The sequence below is a fragment of the Henckelia pumila genome, unplaced genomic scaffold (genome assembly GCF_033568475.1).
Source record: "Henckelia pumila isolate YLH828 unplaced genomic scaffold, ASM3356847v2 CTG_477:::fragment_1, whole genome shotgun sequence".
Lineage (NCBI taxonomy): Eukaryota > Viridiplantae > Streptophyta > Magnoliopsida > Lamiales > Gesneriaceae > Henckelia > Henckelia pumila.
In genome coordinates this window covers 804,156-823,508 of record NW_027331840.1, presented here as the reverse complement: position 1 = coordinate 823,508, position 19,353 = coordinate 804,156, and positions in this window count along the sequence as shown.

The window sequence follows — 19,353 nt, the reverse complement described above, 5'->3', positions numbered from 1 at the left end:
GCGCGAGCGCGGGCAAACAATTCAGAGGCCCATCGAAGGCCTCGCCCGCGCGCGGAAGACCTGGGCAGAAAATGCTCAGGCTGCAGAAAAAAAAAGAAAGGATTCCGCGCTTGGTGAATCAGTTTGGTTATCCTCGTTAGGGAGCCAAGGTTTGGTTATCTGGAACAGGATTAACCAGAATCGTTTTCGTCAATAATATATCTAGTTCCGAGATAGAAGTAAACATCTGATATAGGATACTACTGCTGAGTATGGTGTTGGTCCATCTGGGAGTTTCAACATGATGTTAGTGAATTTCGAGACGACGACCTCGAAGAATGCTTTTGGACAAGAAATTGTGTATAAGGATCTTATCACAATTGGGGTTAGTAATCTTTGTTTGCTAGTTGTTGTTCTTTGGAAACATTCGTTGGTCAATGGCAGGGTGAGTACTGAAAGTACGTACTATGACGCCAGGAATTGTCAGGATTTTGGTGTTATCCATGGCAGGATGACTAATGTAAAAGAGTAGATGCTATCTACGATAGCGAGATTCGGATCAAGGTTTATTGCAATCAGTCTGAGGATTTCTGATGGTTAGAGTCGTGTGAAGTGGTGCGATTGCTCTGCGAGCGGGTGGAAGGTAGTTGTCATTCTATTTCGCATAAGGTACTGTTTTGGAAAAAGGACATCTAGGATTTGACCGAGAGTTGAATCTAGATCGTTTGTTTAGAGCTTTTCGATAACATCAAGGGATACGATGTTACCGATAGACCAGTGAGATACAATGTGTTGTATCTTGTTCTCTAGTTGGGCTGCGATGGAGTTCGTACATGTCTAGACATAGCTGCTGATTAGTTACGATCTTAGCAAGGGTGTCATCGCTAAGATTTGTAGGTAGTGTGACTGATTCAATTGACAATTTGGACCGAAGGTGCCGTGTTGTTGAGGTTATCGATGGATAACTGACGGTAGTCAGTAGTGTTACACTATTTTATCCAAGATTGGGTCTGTAGAAGGTTATTCAACCCAATATTTGGAATCGGAACTATTGATGAATTGAACAAGTGGTTTTTACTATATTCCGAGGTTTACCTTAGATTTCGAGGACGAAATCCTTTTAAGGTGGTGGGAATGTAGTGACCCGTATCCAAAACTAGTGATTAATGAGTAATTAATCGTATAATCATATCAAGATTAAGTAAACCATGATTAAGGAAATTCCAGAAGGATTAACGGAATCCAGAAATGGATCCAGGACACTCGAAAATGGTTTAGAGGGTTTCATGACTCGAGTGGGATCGGAACCACCGATCCAGGATCGGAGCCTCCGATCTTGGTAAGTTCGGAACCACATCGGAAGCAGGGAGATCGGAACGTCCGATCAGGATCGGAGCTTCCGATGGTTGTCGGTGACAGGTGTGTGGTTGCATGTGGACCGAATTTACACGTATCAAACGGAGCTTCCGATCGGAGGAACGGATCTTCCGATCTACACGTTCGGAGCTTCCGATCAGGAACGAAGCTTCCGATCGTTGGCTATAAATATGAGGTCCGAGCTCCTCATTTCTTGCCAATTCCGAATTCCCTCCTTCGCCCACGTGGCTCTATTTTAGGGCTTTGGGTACTCTTATTTTAGAGTTGGAGTAGAATATTATTTGTAGTATAGTCAGACAGTGTTTGACATAGTAGCTGAGCAGTACTCGTTTAGCGGAGCAGTGCTCGAGGCTGTGGAGCTGCAGCAAGGGTGTGCCCCTAGTTGCGGGATAGTCGCCATCAGTGGGCTGACGACGGACGCATGTATAGCTATGGTCTCCTTAAATTATTTAGGAGTATGCAATAGCTTAGTTAAGGCTTTTAGAGCTTATTGATTGATGCATGAATATTTTCATTGTAGACTTGTTGATAGGCTTGGAACCTAGAGTGGGACTACTAGGACTGCCTTAGAAAGGTACGTAAGTACTGATTGAGATTGCCAGCGGATATGCATGCTTATATGTTGCATTTATGTGTTTGCATGTTATTATTGTTATGCGGCATGTGCATATCATCTTGTGCCTGTACATCAGTATATCTTTTGAGATGAGCCAGTTAGGGTTACTCAGCCCTGTTGGACGTTTTGATATCGAGTACCCTTAGGTACTGATATCTGGAGGACTCCGTAGTCCGCGTCCATTATTCGGGAATGAGTGGTCGCACACAGTGGTTAGATACCCCGATGTGACGAACTTATATCCCAGACGCCAGTCTGAGCAGTTTGTATACAGTTATCCCAGATATGGATACCTTGTCATTTGCATGCATCATATTTGTATGTTTATCCGTGCTTTCGTATTGAGCTTAGAGCTCACGTCCAGTCTTTTCTGTATATTTGGACACCCTATTCGACGGGGCAGGTGGAGGTGCAGGTTTGAGCATCAGGAGCCTGGAGTAGCCCGTGACCTTGAAGACAGCAGGATTAGCTGTAGGTTTTTATTTAAATTCGATTGGGTTGTTTAATCGAGCTTGTTTAGCCGGTTGTATTCCGCCGGTCTGTTTATATTTAAGACTTCCGCAGCGATTTATTTAATGCATGCTTAATTATGCTCTTAACTCTTTTAGGTAGTGGATCCGGGATGGGTCGCTACATGATCATATTGATTGAATCATGTAACGCGGTGGCTCATAAACATATATATAAAGGTATGCAGAATGTAAAATGTGGATGCAAGGCATCATCCAGAAACAAAAAGCAAGTATAAAATGAAATTCACAATAAATCGAACAGTGAGGAATGATGGAATGTGAAGAATGTGGCATGAGAGAGAGAGAGAGAGAGTGGAATTTACATTAACACAAACTAAAATTCAAGTTTCCCTCTTGGTGTGGCATCATGATTGATGATGTTCTAATAAAACCAGGGCCCGGGATGTCATAGTAGTGAAGTGGGCCTGACTTGAGTGACCGGGCTAGTAGAGGTAATATATGAGTTGTCCTTCCTTAGTCGAGATGATCTGCACACCAAGGAAAGGAATAAAAAAAAGCACGTTAGTGGGGACGCCGGAAGGGTTCTGGCGGGGCCACTCCGATGCTTAAGTTAGACTTAGAAATAGAGTGGGCTTTAGAGAAAATGAATATATTGTTCTGGCAATTTAGATGAACATACCTCTACAAATACCTGTGACAAGGTATTTATAGACCTTGGAGTGAGAGTGTCACTCCGCAATTCCTGGGTAGTGGCCACGATCTGGATCGTGGGTGCAGTAGTTGCCCACGTTTGCCTGTCACACACGATGAACCCGGAATGCTCGGGTTTATGGTGATCGTGGGGATCATGTCCCTGAAACCCGGGCCTTATCTAAGTCCTGCAGACCTGGTATCCCGGGCTCCTGAGGAACATGGCCTGCCTTAATACGGCCCTGCCACTCCTGGCCATTCATGGCCCTGCTACCACGGCCTTCCCGGGGTATCACTACTCATCCCCAAAAATAGTCGGGCTAGAGTCTTACTCGCTGTCCTGACTTACAGCCTTGTCATCCTTGCTTTAATACAACCCTGTCATTCCTGTCCCTTTATGTCCCTGCCCCCTTGGCTTACCAGGGCATCACTACTCATCCCAAAAATAGTTAGGCTAGAGTCGTATTCGCTGTCCTGACTTACAGCCCTGCCCCTGGTTGTTTAAGGTCCCACTGCCCCGGTCCTCCCAGGGTATTCCCCATGAATGTCCAAAAGCTATAGGGATGACGTTAGCCCTAGAACTTGAAAAGACGGGCAGGTGTCAGAGGACGTTACTTGTCCTTTCGACTTCCCGCGTCGTCATTATGCTGCTCGGTTCAACTTCCCAAGTTCACCCTTACCCTTCGATCGTCTTTTCATCTATGGTCAGAATTAAAGCTCTTCACCTATAAATACTGAAACCCATTTCTTCATTTTTTTCTTTACTTTTACTGTTCACGTATTCCTTCCCTGCTTCTAAGCTTCTCCGTCTCCGGCGACTCCGCGTGTCACGCTTGCTTTCTTCTGTAAGTTTTCTGTCTATCTTACCTTAAAGTTTCCTTGTCCCTTAAACATGTCAAATTCCACATCTTCATCCTTCGGTGCCCACATTCGTGGCTCCTCTGATATAGAATCCGAGGCCTTACACCACGATTCGCCCCCTCCTGCTACCTCCAATGTCCAAGCCATACTAGCCCCCTCCTCATCTCGTCCGAAGAAGGCTAAAATTGGGCCTTATAAGGACAAGGGTAAGGCTAAAATCTCCGACTCTGGGCCTCTCCTTCCTGTGCCCAAACAAAACCCCGAAGGTCCCTGGTTCTCCCACTTTACCAGTACCCTACGCCCGGAATCCATAGAAGATCTTTGATTTATGGGTAACATCCCTCCGGCGTATTCTATCATCATCCCTGGGCCTCTGGGTCGGGCTAACCAGCCACCCGAGGGGTTCTATACCTTCTTTAGGGAACAGCTCAGGAATGGGCTTCGTTTCCCTGTTCATCCTTTCTATTATAAAATTGCTGCTTTTTACAAGGTTCCTCTGAACCAGTTTCATCCCAATGCCTTCCGTATGATGGCCGCCACTTACGTCCTTTTCAAAGCAAATACTTTGGCCATCACCCCTCTTGTTTTTCATTATTATTATTCGTGTCGCTTCACTGAGATGGCCTTCTCCTTGAATGCCCGACAAAATGCCCGGTTCTTGGATGATACCCCCTCCTCTTGGAAAGGATGGAAAGAGAGATTCTTTTACATTCAACTACCTAGCAACCGGACCAGACCCACCAACTTCTTAACTACCCTTCCTCCTCAACCCGAACTCCCTAAGAATTACAAAGTGGAAGAACCCTATCTCCGATCTCAAGAGCTAGTGGAAAACCAAAAATTTCCTCCAGCCCCTCTCTTGGAGGAGAAAAGTTTGAATGATTACGGGTTAGGTGCTCGGGTAACTGATCCAGTGGACTGGATTATTGATGAGTATGATGACCAGGCCCCGATCTCTGGTATGCTTTACTGTTATTGTGTACTTGTTTTCTTTCCATACTGTATCTAATATATCACTTATTTTTCTTGATATTTTGCACAGCTGAGTCAGCCCCGAAGAAGAAGAAACCCCGACTAATGAAGCAGGCCTTCGCTCAAAACGTGAGGCCGAGAAGGCGGCTGCTCAGGAAAAAGATGACAATAAGGCTGCGGAAGCGGCCCGGAAAGCAAGGGTCCTTCAACTTGCTGAAGAGCGCCGGGCACAGGGGAGCCAGGCCCAAGTGTGAGACCTCGGTTCTAAACAACTAATCTCGGATTAAACAACAATTAAGCGAACAAGAATCCAGGAGCAAAACAATTCAAAAGTTTTTTTTTAAACGCCGCGCGCCCGCGCAAGGCACCAAGCTCGCGCGGGCTTCATCACCCGAGACCAACCAAAGGCTCGCGTCCGCGCAAGGTACCAAGCTCGCGCGCACGTGGGAAAACAATTCAGAGGCCCATCGAAGGCCTCGCCCGCGCGCGGAAGACCTGGGCAGAAAATGCTCAGGCTGCAGAAAAAAAAAGAAAGGATTCCGCGCTTGGTGAATCAGTTTGGTTATCCTCGTTAGGGAGCCAAGGTTTGGTTATCTGGAACAGGATTAACCAGAATCGTTTTCGTCAATACTATCTCTAGTTCCGAGATAGAAGTAAACATCTGATATAGGATACTACTGCCGAGTATGGTGTTGGTCCATCTGGAAGTTTCAACATGATGTTAGTGAATTTCGAGACGACGACCTCGAAGAATGCTTTTGGACAAGAAATTGTGTATAAGGATCTTATCACAATTGGGGTTAGTAATCTTTGTTTGCTAGTTGTTGTTCTTTGGGAACATTTGTTGGTCAATGGCAGGGTGAGTACTGAAAGTACGTACTATGATGCCAGGAATTGTCAGGATTTTGTTGTTATCCATGGCAGGATGACTAATGTAATCGAGTAGATGCTATCTACGATAGCGAGATTCGGATCAAGGTTTATTTCAATCAGTCTGATGATTTCTGATGGTTAGAGTCGTGTGAAGTGGTGCGATTGCTCTGCGAGCGGGTGGCAGGTAGTTGTCATTCTATTTCGCATAAGGTACTGTTTTGGAAAAAGGACATCTAGGATTTGATCGAGATTTGAATCTAGATCGTTTGTTTAGAGCTTTTCGATAACATCAAGGGATACGATGTTACCGATAGACCAGTGAGATACAATGTGTTGTATCTTGTTCTCTAGTTGGGCTGCGATGGAGTTCGTACATGTCTAGACATAGCTGCTGATTAGTTACGATCTTAGCAAGGGTGTCATCGCTAAGATTTGTAGGCAGTGTGACTGATTCAATTGACAATTTGGACCGAAGGTGCCGTGTTGTTGAGGTTATCGATGGATAACTGACGGTAGTCAGTAGTGTTACACTATTTTATCCAAGATTGGGTCTGTAGAAGGTTATTAAACCCAATATTTGGAATCGGAACTATTGATGAATTGAACAAGTGGTTTTTACTATATTCCGAGGTTTACCTTAGATTTCGAGGACGAAATCCTTTTAAGATGGTGGGAATGTAGTGACCCGTATCCAAAACTAGTGATTAATGAGTAATTAATCGTATAATCATATCGAGATTAAGTAAACCATGATTAAGGATATTCCAGAAGGATTAACGGAGTCCAGAAATGGATCCAGGACACTCGAAAATGGCTTAGAGGGTTTCATGACTCGAGTGGGATCGGAACCACCGATCCAGGATCGGAGCCTCCGATCTTGGTAAGTTCGGAACCACATCGGAAGCAGGGAGATCGGAACGTCCGATCAGGATCGGAGCTTCCGATGGTTGTCGGTGACAGGTGTGTGGTTGCATGTGGACCGAATTTACACGTATCAAACGGAGCTTCCGATCGGAGGAACGGATCTTCCGATCTACACGTTCGGAGCTTCCGATCAGGAACGGAGCTTCCGATCGTTGGCTATAAATATGAGGTCCGAGCTCCTCATTTCTTGCCAATTCTGAATTCTCTCCTTCGCCCACGTGGCTCTATTTTAGGGCTTTGGGTACTCTTATTTTAGAGTTGGAGTAGAATATTATTTGTAGTATAGTCAGACAGTGTTTGACATAGTAGCTGAGCAGTACTCGTTTAGCGGAGCAGTGCTCGAGGCTGTGGAGCTGCAGCAAGGGTGTGCCCCTAGTTGCGGGATAGTCACCATCAGTGGGCTGACGACGGACGCATGTATAGCTATGGTCTCCTTAAATTATTTAGGAGTATGCAATAGCTTAGTTAAGGCTTTTAGAGCTTATTGATTGATGCATGAATATTTTCATTGTAGACTTGTTAATAGGCTTGGAACCTAGAGTGGGACTACTAGGACTGCCTTAGAAAGGTACGTAAGTACTGACTGAGATTGCCAGCGGATATGCATGCTTATATGTTGCATTTATGTGTTTGCATGTTATTATTGTTATGCGGCATGTGCATATCATCTTGTGCCTGTACATCAGTATATCTTTTGAGATGAGCCAGTTAGGGTTACTCAGCCCTGTTGGACGTTTTGATATCGAGTACCCTTAGGTACTGATATCTGGAGGACTCCGTGGTCCGCGTCCGTTATTCGGGAATGAGTGGTCGCACACAGTGGTTAGATACCCCGATGTGACGAACTTATATCCCAGACGCCAGTCTGAGCAGTTTGTATACAGTTATCCCAGATATGGATACCCTGTCATTTGCATGCATCATATTTGTATGTTTATCCGTGCTTTCGTATTGAGCTTAGAGCTCACGTACAGTCTTTTTTGTATATTTGGACACCCTATTCGACGGGGCAGGTGGAGGTGCAGGTTTGAGTATCAGGAGCCTGGAGTAGCCCGTGACCTTGAAGACAACAGGATTAGCTGTAGGTTTTTATTTAAATTCGATTGGGTTGTTTAATCGAGCTTGTTTAGCCGGTTGTATTCCGCCGGTCTGTTTATATTTAAGACTTCCGCAGCGATTTATTTAATGCATGCTTAATTATGCTTTTAACTCTGTTAGGTAGTGGATCCGGGATGGGTCGCTACATGATCATATTGATTGAATCATGTAACGCGGTGGCTCATAAACATATATATAAAGGTATGCAGAATGTAAAATGTGGATGCAAGGCATCATCCAGAAACAAAAAGCAAGTATAAAATGAAAATCACAATAAATCGAACAGTGAGGAATGATGGAATGTGAAGAATGTGGCATGAGAGAGAGAGAGAGAGTGGAATTTACATTAACACAAACTAAAATTCAAGTTTCCCTCTTGGTGTGGCATCATGATTGATGATGTTCTAATAAAACCAGGGCCCGGGATGTCATAGTAGTGAAGTGGGCCTGACTTGAGTGACCGGGCTAGTAGAGGTAATATATGAGTTGTCCTTCCTTAGTCGAGATGATCTGCACACCAAGGAAAGGAATAAAAAAAAGCACGTTAGTGGGGACGCCGGAAGGGTTCTGGCGGGGCCACTCCGATGCTTAAGTTAGACTTAGAAATAAAGTGGGCTTTAGAGAAAATGAATATATTGTTCTGGCAATTTAGATGAACATACCTCTACAAATACCTGTGACAAGGTATTTATAGACCTTGGAGTGAGAGTGTCACTCCGCAATTCCTGGGTAGTGGCCACGATCTGGATCGTGGGTGCAGTAGTTGCCCACGTTTGCCTGTCACACACGATGAACCCGGAATGCTCGGGTTTATGGTAATCGTGGGGATCATGTCCCTGAAACCCGGGCCTTATCTAAGTCCTGCAGACCTAGTATCCCGGGCTCCTGAGGAACATGGCCTGCCTTAATACGGCCCTGCCACTCCTGGCCATTCATGGCCCTGCTACCACGGCCTTCCCGGGGTATCACTACTCATCCCCAAAAATAGTCGGGCTAGAGTCTTACTCGCTGTCCTGACTTACAGCCTTGTCATCCTTGCTTTAATACAACCCTGTCATTCCTGACCCTTTATGTCCCTGCCCCCTTGGCTTACCAGGGCATCACTACTCATCCCAAAAATAGTTAGGCTAGAGTCGTATTCGCTGTCCTGACTTACAGCCCTGCCCCTGGTTGTTTAAGGTCCCACTGCCCCGGTCCTCCCAGGGTATTCCCCATGAATGTCCAAAAGCTATAGGGATGACGTTAGCCCTAGAACTTGAAAAGACGGGCAGGTGTCAGAGGACGTTACTTGTCCTTTCGACTTCCTGCGTCATCATTATGCTGCTCGGTTCAACTTCCCAAGTTCACCCTTACCCTTCGATCGTCTTTTCATCTACGGTTAGAATTAAAGCTCTTCACCTATAAATACTGAAACCCATTTCTTCATTTTTTCTTTACTTTCACTGTTCACGTATTCCTTCCCTGCTTCTAAGCTTCTCCGTCTCCGGCGACTCCGCGTGTCAAGCTTGCTTTCTTCTGTAAGTTTTCTGTCTATCTTACCTTAAAGTTTCCTTGTCCCTTAAACATGTCAAATTCCACATCTTCATCCTCCGGTGCCCACATTCGTGGCTCCTCTGATATAGAATCCGAGGCCTTACACCACGATTCGCCCCCTCCTGCTACCTCCAATGTCCAAGCCATACTAGCCCCCTCCTCATCTCGTCCGAAGAAGGCTAAAATCGGGCCTTATAAGGACAAGGGTAAGGCTAAAATCTCCGACTCTGGGCCTCTCCTTCCTGTGCCCAAACAAAACCCCGAAGGTCCCTGGTTCTCCCACTTTACCAGTACCCTACGCCCGGAATCCATAGAAGATCTTTGATTTATGGGTAACATCCCTCCGGCGTATTCTATCATCATCCCTGGGCCTCTGGGTCGGGCTGACCAGCCACCCGAGGGGTTCTATACCTTCTTTAGGGAACAGCTCAGGAATGGGCTTCGTTTCCCTGTTCATCCTTTCTATTATAAAATTGCTGCTTTTTATAAGGTTCCTCTGAACCAGTTTCATCCCAATGCCTTCCGTATGATGGCCGCCACTTACGTCCTTTTCAAAGCAAATAATTTGGCCATCACCCCTCTTGTTTTTCATTATTATTATTCATGTCGCTTCACTGAGATGGCCTTCTCCTTGAACGCCCGACAAAATGCCCGGTTCTTGGATGATACCCCCTACTCTTGGAAAGGATGGAAAGAGAGATTCTTTTACATTCAACTACCTAGAAACCGGACCAGACCCACCAACTTCTTAACTACCCTTCCTCCTCAACCCGAACTCCCTAAGAATTACAAAGTGGAAGAACCCTATCTCCGATCTCAAGAGCTAGTGGAAAACCAAAAATTTCCTTCAGCCCCTCTCTTGGAGGAGAAAAGTTTGAATGATTACGGGTTAGGTGCCCGGGTAACTGATCCGGTGGACCGGATTATTGATGAGTATGATGACCAGGCCCCGGTCTCTGGTATGCTTTACTGTTATTGTGTACTTGTTTTCTTTCCATACTGTATCTAATATATCACTTATTTTCCTTGATATTTTGCACAGCTGAGTCAGCCCCGAAGAAGAAGAAACCCCGACTAATGAAGCAGGCCTTCTCTCAAAAACGTGAGGCCGAGAAGGCGGCTGCTCAGGAAAAAAATGACAATAAGGCTGCGGAAGCGGCCCGGAAAGCAAGGGTCCTTCAACTTGCTGAAGAGCGCCGGGCACAGGGGAGCCAGGCCCAAGTGTGAGACCTCGGTTCTAAACAACTAATCTCGGATTAAACAACAATTAAGCGAACAAGAATCCAGGAGCAAAACAATTCAAAAGTTTTTTTTTAAACGCCGCGCGCCCGCGCGAGGCACCAAGCTCGCGCGGGCTTCATCACCCAAGACCAACCAAAGGCTCGTGTCTGCGCAAGGTACCAAGCTCGCGCGCGCGTGGGCAAACAATTCAGAGGCCCATCGAAGGCCTCGCCTGCGCGCGGAAGACCTGGGCAGAAAATGCTCAGGCTGCAGAAAAAAAAAAGAAAGGATTCCGCGCTTGGTGAATCAGTTTGGTTATCCTCGTTAGGGAGCCAAGGTTTGGTTATCTGGAACAGGATTAACCAGAATCGTTTTCGTCAATACTATCTCTAGTTCCGAGATAGAAGTAAACATCTGATATAGGATACTACTGCCGAGTATGGTGTTGGTCCATCTGGGAGTTTCAACATGATGTTAGTGAATTTCGAGACGACGACCTCGAAGAATGCTTTTGGACAAGAAATTGTGTATAAGGATCTTATCACAATTGGGGTTAGTAATCTTTGTTTGCTAGTTGTTGTTCTTTGGGAACATTCGTTGGTCAATGGCAGGGTGAGTACTGAAAGTACGTACTATGACGCCAGGAATTGTCAGGATTTTGTTGTTATCCATGGCAGGATGACTAATGTAATCGAGTAGATGCTATCTACGATAGCGAGATTCGGATCAAGGTTTATTGCAATCAGTCTGAGGATTTCTGATGGTTAGAGTTGTGTGAAGTGGTGCGATTGCTCTGCGAGCGGGTGGCAGGTAGTTGTCATTCTATTTCGCATAAGGTACTGTTTTGGAAAAAGGACATCTAGGATTTGACCGAGAGTTGAATCTAGATCGTTTGTTTAGAGCTTTTCGATAACATCAAGGGATACGATGTTACCGATAGACCAGTGAGATACAATGTGTTGTATCTTGTTCTCTAGTTGGGCTGCGATGGAGTTCGTACATGTCTAGACATAGCTGCTGATTAGTTACGATCTTAGCAAGGGTGTCATCGCTAAGATTTGTAGGCAGTGTGACTGATTCAATTGACAATTTGGACCGAAGGTGCCGTGTTGTTGAGGTTATCTATGGATAACTGACGGTAGTCAGTAGTGTTACACTATTTTATCGAAGATTGGGTCTGTAGAAGGTTATTAAACCCAATATTTGGAATCGAAACTATTGATGAATTGAACAAGTGGTTTTTACTATATTCCGAGGTTTACCTTAGATTTCGAGGACGAAATCCTTTTAAGGTGGTGGGAATGTAGTGACCCGTATCCAAAACTAGTGATTAATGAGTAATTAATCGTATAATCATATCGAGATTAAGTAAACCATGATTAAGGAAATTCCAGAAGGATTAACGGAGTCCAGAAATGGATCCAGGACACTCGAAAATGGCTTAGAGGGTTTCATGACTCGAGTGGGATCGGAACCACCGATCCAGGATCGGAGCCTCCGATCTTGGTAAGTTCGGAACCACATCGGAAGCAGGGAGATCGGAACGTCCGATCAGGATCGGAGCTTCCGATGGTTGTCGGTGACAGGTGTGTGGTTGCATGTGGACCGAATTTACACGTATCAAACGGAGCTTCCGATCGGAGGAACGGATCTTCCGATCTACACGTTCGGAGCTTCCGATCAGGAACGGAGCTTCCGATCATTGGCTATAAATATGAGGTCCGAGCTCCTCATTTCTTGCCAATTCCGAATTCTCTCCTTTGCCCACGTGGCTCTATTTTAGGGCTTTGGGTACTCTTATTTTAGATTTGGAGTAGAATATTATTTGTAGTATAGTCAGACAGTGTTTGACATAGTAGCTGAGCAGTACTCGTTTAGCGGAGCAGTGCTCGAGGCTATGGAGCTGCAGCAAGGGTGTGCCCCTAGTTGCGGGATAGTCGCCATCAGTGGGCTGACGACGGACGCATGTATAGCTATGGTCTCCTTAAATTATTTAGGAGTATGCAATAGCTTAGTTAAGGCTTTTAGAGCTTATTGATTGATGCATGAATATTTTCATTGTAGACTTGTTGATAGGCTTGGAACCTAGAGTGGGACTACTAGGACTGCCTTAGAAAGGTACGTAAGTACTGACTGAGATTGCTAGCGGATATGCATGCTTATATGTTGCATTTATGTGTTTGCATGTTATTATTGTTATGCGGCATGTGCATATCATCTTGTGCCTGTACATCAGTATATCTTTTGAGATGAGGCAGTTTGGGTTACTCAGCCCTGTTGGACGTTTTGATATCGAGTACCCTTAGGTACTGATATCTGGAGGACTCTGTGGTCCGCGTCCGTTATTCGGGAATGAGTGGTCGCACACAGTGGTTAGCTACCCCGATGTGACGAACTTATATCCCAGATGCCAGTCTGAGCAGTTTGTATACAGTTATCCCAGATATGGATACCCTGTCATTTGTATGCATCATATTTGTATGTTTATCCGTGCTTTCGTATTGAGCTTAAAGCTCACGTCCAATCTTTTCTATATATTTGGACACCCTATTCGACGGGGCAGGTGGAGGTGCAGGTTTGAGCATCAGGAGCCTGGAGTAGCCCGTGACCTTGAAGACAGCAGGATTAGCTGTAGGTTTTTATTTAAATTCGATTGGGTTGTTTAATCGAGCTTGTTTAGCCGGTTGTATTCCGCCGGTCTGTTTATATTTAAGACTTCCGCAGCGATTTATTTAATGCATGCTTAATTATGCTCTTAACTCTGTTAGGTAGTGGATCCGGGATGGGTCGCTACATGATCATATTGATTGAATCATGTAACGCGGTGGCTCATAAACATATATATAAAGGTATGCAGAATGTAAAATGTGGATGCAAGGCATCATCCAGAAACAAAAAGCAAGTATAAAATGAAATTCACAATAAATCGAACAGTGAGGAATGATGGAATGTGAAGAATGTGGCATGAAAGAGAGAGAGAGAGAGAGTGGAATTTACATTAACACAAACTAAAATTCAAGTTTCCCTCTTGGTGTGGCATCATGATTGATGATGTTCTAATAAAACCAGGGCCCGGGATGTCATAGTAGTGAAGTGGGCCTGACTTGAGTGACCGGGCTAGTAGAGGTAATATATGAGTTGTCCTTCCTTAGTCGAGATGATCTGCACACCAAGGAAAGGAATAAAAAAAAGCACGTTAGTGGGGGCGCCGGAAGGGTTCCGGCGGGGCCACTCCGATGCTTAAGTTAGACTTAGAAATAGAGTGGGCTTTAGAGAAAATTAATATATTGTTCTGGCAATTTAGATGAACATACCTCTACAAATACCTGTGACAAGGTATTTATAGACCTTGGAGTGAGAGTGTCACTCCGCAATTCCTGGGTAGTGGCCACGATCTGGATCGTGGGTGCAGTAGTTGCCCACGTTTGCCTGTCACACATGATGAACCCGGAATGCTCGGGTTTATGGTAATCGTGGGGATCATGTCCCTGAAACCCGGACCTTATCTAAGTCCTGCAGACCTGGTATCCCGGGCTCCTGAGGATCATGGCCTGCCTTAATATGGCCCTGCCACTCCTGGCCATTCATGGCCCTACTACCACGGCCTTCCCAGGGTATCACTACTCATCCCCAAAAATAGTCGGGCTAGAGTCTTACTCGCTGTCCTGACTTACAGCCTTGTCATCCTTGCTTTAATACAATCCTGTCATTCCTGACCCTTTATGTCCCTGCCCCTTTGGCTTACCAGGGCATCACTACTCATCCCAAAAATAGTTAGGCTAGAGTTGTATTCGCTGTCCTGACTTACAGCCCTGCCCCTGGTTGTTTAAGGTCCCGCTGCCCCGGTCCTCCCAGGGTATTCCCCATGAATGTCCAAAAGCTATAGGGATGACGTTAGCCCTAGAATTTGAAAAGACGGGCAGGTGTCAGAGGACGTTACTTGTCCTTTCGACTTCCCGCGTCATCATTATGCTGCTCGGTTCAACTTCCCAAGTTCACCCTTACCCTTCGATCGTCTTTTCATCTACGGTCAGAATTAAAGCTCTTCACCTATAAATACTGAAACCCCTTTCTTCATTTTTTCTTTACTTTCACTGTTCACGTATTCCTTCCCTGCTTCTAAGCTTCTCCGTCTCCGGCGACTCCGCGTGTCAAGCTTGCTTTCTTCTGTAAGTTTTCTGTCTATCTTACCTTAAAGTTTCCTTGTCCCTTAAACATGTCAAATTCCACATCTTCATCCTCCAGTGCCCACATTCGTGGCTCCTCTAATATAGAATCCGAGGCCTTACGCCACGATTCGCCCCTTCCTGCTACCTCCAATGTCCAAGCCATACTAGCCCCCTCCTCATCTCGTCCGAAGAAGGCTAAAATCGGGCCTTATAAAAACAAGGATAAGGCTAAAATCTCCGACTCTGGGCCTCTCCTTCCTGTGCCCAAACAAAACCCCGAAGGTCCCTGGTTCTCCCACTTTACCAGTACCCTACACCCGGAATCCATAGAAGATCTTCGATTTATGGGTAACATCCCTCCGGCGTATTCTATCATCATCCCTGGGCCTCTGGGTCGGGTTGACCAGCCACCCGAGGGGTTCTATACCTTCTTTAGAGAACAGCTCAGGAATGGGCTTCGTTTCCCTGTTCATCCTTTCTATTATAAAATTGCTACTTTTTATAAGGTTCCTCTGAACCAGTTTCATCCCAATGCCTTCCGTATGATGGCCGCCACTTACGTCCTTTTCAAAGCAAATAATTTGGCCATCACCCCTCTTGTTTTTCATTATTATTATTCGTGTCGCTTCACTGAGATGTCCTTCTCCTTGAACTCCCGGCAAAATGCCCGGTTCTTGGATGATACCCCCTCCTCTTGGAAAGGATGGAAAGAGATATTCTTTTACATTCAACTACCTAGCAACCGGACCAGACCCACCAACTTCTTAACTACCCTTCATCCTCAACCCGAACTCCCTAAGAATTACAAAGTGGAAGAACCCTATCTCCGATCTCAAGAGCTAGTGGAAAACCAAAAATTTCCTTCAGCCCCTCTCTTGGAGGAGAAAATTTTGAATGATTACGGGTTGGGTGCCCGGGTAACTGATCCGGTGGACCGGATTATTGATGAGTATGATGACTAGGCCCCGGTCTCTGGTATGCTTTACTGTTATTTTGTACTTGTTTTATTTCCATACTGTATCTAATATATCACTTATTTTCCTTGATATTTTGCACAGCTGAGTCAGCCCCGAAGAAGAAGAAACCCCGACTAATGAAGCAGGCCTTCGCTCAAAAACGTGAGGCCGAGAAGGCGGCTGCTCAGGAAAAAGATGACAATAAGGCTGCGGAAGCGGCCCGGAAAGCAAGGGTCCTTCAACTTGCTGAAGAGCGCCGGGCACAGGGGAGCCAGGCCCAAGTGTGAGACCTCGGTTCTAAACAACTAATATCAGATTAAACAACAATTAAGCGAACAAGAATCCAGGAGCAAAACAAAGCAACAGCTGGATAACCGGTGAGAACGACATTCCCAGTAAAAGCAACATAACAAGTAATACAAGTAACAAACATGCTTTCAATGCAATAACGTAATCAATAACAACTTAATGAAATGCATGTCTTTAAACAGGGATATCAAATCTGATAACGAGGGATTGCTGCTGTGCTTTTGGGATCCCGAGGATAAGATCACGTAACAACTCACCGACTCTCCCAATCGAGGTGGTGCCACGTATCTCACTCCTCTAGACTTTGAGCAACTATAATAAGTATGATAGCACCAGACAAAATGACTACGACCTGGGCCACTCAATCATAGTTCCCAAACGTCTAAACAAAAAGGGTGGTTCTGCCCGCTGAAACAAGATTGGCTCAAGATGAATGCATAACAGAAACATAATCCTTTTAACAAAAGCCAATACAATCAAACAATACACAAGTTCCTCATGCTAGAACAAGTGTAGATGCAAGTATGTGATTTCAAAAGGGAAAACTCGAGAACCGCAGTCCCGAGTATGCTATCCCGCTACGATGACTGCTTTTACCTTTCAATGCAGTAGCTCCCAACTCTGGATACGCTACAAAAGAGATTGTATCAACAACTACACAATCTAACCACAACAAGGCAACGGTTCAAGGAAAACTCTTTATACCGTTCTTCGTTCAATCTCTGAAACGATCAAACAGTTGCTAACTGAGGGCTTGACAACTCCAAACGAATCTGTTCAGATACAAGAGATGATTGATCAATAACCACGATCTACTTACAAGCCAAGTTCATAACTCAAAAACGGTTCAAAATCTCCAAAATTCAAACCGACGGCATAACGGCTATAACTGAACAAACTGGATATGCAGACAGCAGTTCAATACCGATATCAACTCGATTCAAAGCTAATACAACAACAACAAGACAAACCCAACAAATCTCAAAACCATGATTTTCGAAAATGGCTTCCAAAAATCATAACAAATCCGAACGTCGCTCTATTTCAAAACTGACAGATAATAAACGATCAGAACTCTGTAGAGAACAACATACTCGAATCTAGAACGATTCTAACAACATCCAAAAACTAGAATGTATCCGATCGTAGAAGAACTTACAATATAACGAAGCTCTCGTTGCTGTGATCGCTAATCTGCCTTCAGAAATAATTTCTAACGGACGGATCGACAAAATCGAAGAATTCCAAAGCTTGAAGAAACGTTTTGGGCGCCTACAATGGAGGTTCACGCTTTGGGGAGGAAGGAGAAGTGATGAAAATAAAAATCTAAGTGTAGATAAAATATTAAATCCCCTATTTGCGTTTTAGTCCCTGAAATTTCCAAAATTTGCAAAAAGGACCCTGATCAAAATCAAGTCGGCTCGTGAACTCTGCAATCTCTGATTAACTCAAATAAACTCATTTAAGATAAAAACGGGGCGTTACAATTCTCCCCCAATAAGAAGATATTTCGTCCTCGAAATCAACGAGAACCACAACTCATAAGATAGAATAAAGAACTAAAGACAGTAAGAAGAACTCACGTCATCCGAATAGCTCTGGAAAACACTGTCTCATGTCAGATTCTGTCTCCCAAGTCGCTTCCTCAACACCGTGTCGGCTCCACTGCACTTTCACTAACGGAATCAACTTGGTTCTGAGTTGATTTTCTTTCCGATCAAGGATCTGAATCGGTCGCTCAAAGTAGCTCAGAGTCTCGTCTAACTCGGCTTCATCAGGCTGAAGGATATGAGAAGGATCTGGATGATACTTTCGCAGCATAGAGACGTGAAAAACGTCGTGAATACCAGATAAATACGGAGGAAGTGCAAGTCTGTAGGCAAGATCGCCTATCTTCTCGAGAATCTCGTACGGACCGATGAATCTCGGAGATAACTTTCCTCTCTTACCGAATCTGACGGTGCCTCTGAACGGAGAAATCTTAAGGAATACACGGTCTCCCTGCTCAAAACTCAGAGGTCGACGTCTAACATTCGCATACTTTGCTTGTCTATCTTGAGCTGTCTTCATTCTGGTCTGAATGATCTTAACCCGATCTACCATATCTCTAAGCATATCCGGTCCCAAATCTGGTGACTCGGACAAGTCATCCCAAAACAACGGAGATCGGCATTTCTTACCGTACAATGCCTCAAAAGGCGCCATACCGATACTCGCTTGGAAGCTGTTGTTGTAAGAAAACTCGACAAGAGGCAAAGAATCCTGCCAACTAGTGCCAAAGTATAGCACTACCGCTCGCAGCATATCCTCCAACGTCTGGATAGTCCGCTCTGACTGTCCATCTGTCTGAGGATGATAAGCTGTACTCAGGTGCAAACGAGTACCAAGTGCCTCTTGCAAACTATGCCAGAAGTGCGAAGTGAATCTTGGGTCTCTGTCTGAAACGATCGACTTCGGCACCCCATGCAATCTCACAACATTTCTAACATACAACTCAGCCATCTGATCGTGACGATACGTCATCCTATAAGGAATAAAGCAAGCTGACTTCGTCAATCGGTCGATTACTACCCAAATGGCATTGCATCCTCGAACGGATCATGGTAGCTTTGTGACGAAATCCATAGAAATGTGATCCCATTTCCATTCAGGAACAGATAGACTGTGCAATAGACCACCTGGTCGCTTCCGCTCTGCTTTCACTTGCTGACAGTTCAAACACCGTGATACAAACCTCGCGATGTTGCTCTTCATTTTCTTCTACCAGAACTGACTCTTCAGATCATTGTACATCTTACGACCTCCAGGATGAACGCTAAACTGACTGCAATGAGCCTCTCGGAGAATACGCTGTCTCAACTCCGAAATATCAGGCACAAAAATACGGTTATTCACAAACAAAACGTCATCTCTAACCTGGAATTCTGACTGATGCCCAGTTCTGACTTTCTCTACTGAACCTGAATGCTCGGCTCAGACTTCTGTGCTTCTCTGATCGCAACAAACAACTCTGGCTCGGCTTGAATAGCAAATACTCTGATAGTCTTCCTATCTGTTTCAAACTCTAAACCAGAAGTGCAACAATCATCGACCAACTGAGAAACACCGATAGTAGAAAGAGATAAAGAACAAAGCTTTCGGCTCAAGGCATCTGCAACTGCATTCGACTTCCTCGGATATACTTGATCTCACAGTCGAAATCCTTCAACAGATCTAACCATCTTATCTGTCTCATATTCAGCTCTGCCTGTGAAAACAAGTACTTAAGACTCTTATGATCAGAAAATATCTCGAAGGACTCA